This window comes from Geospiza fortis, unplaced genomic scaffold (genome assembly GCF_000277835.1).
Source record: "Geospiza fortis unplaced genomic scaffold, GeoFor_1.0 scaffold432, whole genome shotgun sequence".
Classification (NCBI taxonomy): domain Eukaryota; kingdom Metazoa; phylum Chordata; class Aves; order Passeriformes; family Thraupidae; genus Geospiza; species Geospiza fortis.
The window spans coordinates 604,815-607,225 of NW_005054436.1; positions in this window are offsets into that span (position 1 = coordinate 604,815).

Consider the following 2,411-nt stretch of genomic DNA (forward strand, 5'->3'; position numbering starts at 1 on the left):
CTGTATCCCTGCAAGTGTCCCAGGCCAGGCTGGACATGGGGGCTTGGAGCAGCCTGGGATGGGGAAGATGTCCCTGCCGTGGCATGGGTGGGATTATTGGGTGGGCTTTAATGTCCCTTCCCCCCAAACCGCTCTGTGTTTCCGTGACAGGGCTGGGGCACTTTTGAGGGGGTGCAGGGGAGGTGGGGTGTGGTTCCCTGGACTCCTCAACCCCAGGGGAGAAAAACACAAGTGACCACACACAGAACATCACCAGCAGCCATTGCCCATGGTCTTTATTAATTTTTTTTCCAGAAAAGAAAAAAAAACCCCACATTTTACATAGTTGGTACAAAAACAAAAATAAAACGAGCAGAAGGGGGGGAAACCTGCAGCAGCAGGAGCTGAGGATGTCACTGCAGGGACCACGGCAGGAAATGTCTTTGGGAAGTGTGAGTAACTGCTCAGGGTCACCCTGAGCCCCACACACACACACAAAGCCCCCCACATCCCCTCCCCTCCCGCCCCGTAAAACTTCACGGGTTTGACACGAACGCTTTGGTTGCTAGCAGTAAACATGGATTACATTCTTCCGTCTCCTCATGGACATTTTTGGGACTCGAGGCTTTCGCCCCAGGGCAGACACCCCCCCTTCGTGAGGGACGTCTTTGTTTTATTTCTCACATTCTCTACATTTATTTCTCACATTTTCTACATTCAAACACTCCCGTGTCACGGCAGGACCCTGAGCGTGCCCCGTGCTCCCCTGTCCCCTCATGCATAGTGCCCGTGGGCAGGGTGGGCCATGATGCAGCAATTGAGTTAATTATTGTCAGCAGAAGGGAAGAGCCACAATGGCCAACACGAGGAGATGCGAATCAATCCCATCTCCTCCAGCGTGGCTTCCCAGCACAGATAAAAATCCCTGTTTTCTCAGATCCCAGCACCCCGGGGGGAAAGCTGAGTGATTCCCTATTTGCTTTGCCCAGGGCAGGGATGGTTACAGAGCTCCCACCTGGCAGCTCTGTGTGGGAGAGCACATCCATCTCCCTGCTCCATAACCTAGTACATGCTTTGGATATTTTATTGGTTTTTTCCTTTTTTTTTCTTTTTTTTTTTCCCTCTTATTTTTGTAAACAATAACCAAGGAGAATACTGAGAAGAAGTGGAAAGATTTACAGAGATATTTACACACACGAGACATCTGACAGAGAAATCACCAAACCATTAAAGTGGGAGCAGGGGGGGAAGGTCCTACAGAATCCTTGAGGACAGACAGGGGTGAGGGGGGCAGATACAGGGCTTGAGGGGCAGATACAGGGCTTGAGGGGCAGATACAGGGCTTGAGGGGCAGATACAGGGCTTGAGGGGCAGATACAGGGCTTGAGGGGCAGATACAGGGCTTGAGGGGCAGATACAGGGCTTGAGGGGCAGATACAGGGCTTGAGGGGCAGATACAGGGCTTGAGGGGCAGATACAGGGATTGAGGGGGGCAGCAGTTTCCCTGGCACAGCCGAGGTGCTGGGGGGAGGCCCAGAGCCACCCCCCAAGGCTCTATTGCATTTACCCCGTCAGACTAAAGCTGTTTTCCTGAAGCAGTTTTGTACAGATCCCGTTGCTAGTCAAAAAACAAAAAGCCCTTCCCCCCTCTCCCAAGAAGAGACCACCACCTCACCCTAAACTACTGGAGCAGGGCAGGGAGCAGCTGGGGCTGCTCTCCATCCCCCTCAATGCCCACGTGCTGGGGGTCTCTGGGCAGCCTCAGCGAGTCCCCCCAGAGCCCCCCATCCCTGGGGATGGAGTGGGTGCTCCTGGCTGATCCAGCCCTGCCCCACAACTAAACCTACTGCTACTAAAAACCAGCAGAAAACGTGCCCAGAGCTGGACACCCTCCCTGGGAAGGCTCCAGCCACGCCCTGGGCTGCAGAGGAGTGTTCATAGCCCAGAACCTGGGATCCGGAGATTCTCCCAGCCATGGTGAGTCAGCATTTGAGGGAAGCCAGGAGGGAGAAAAGGATGGAGCAGCTGCACCTTCCCCATCCCAGGAGGCCATGGAGAGCCAGCCCTGAGCTCGAGGGGGAGGAAGGGCAGGGACTGAGCGTAACCCTGTCCCCAGCACTCCCTGGTCACTGTCTGCTCTTCCTCTGTCCCCCTGCATGGGGCTGGGACCCCCATCCTGACCCCCCAGCCTGCTGGGAGCCTGTGTGACACCCCAGCCCATGGGCAGCAGGACTCACTGGAGTGCTCCCATCAGCTGGAGAGTCAACAGGAGAGAGGAACAGAGCACAGGCCTCAAAAGCCACCAGGCTGGGAGAAATTCAGGAGTTGGGAGCTGCCAGGGGCTCTAGCACCTGTTCTCTGCCCATGGCACTGCCTGGCTTCTCCATCCCCACACACAGATCCACAGACCCAAATGCCTCCATCAGTGCATG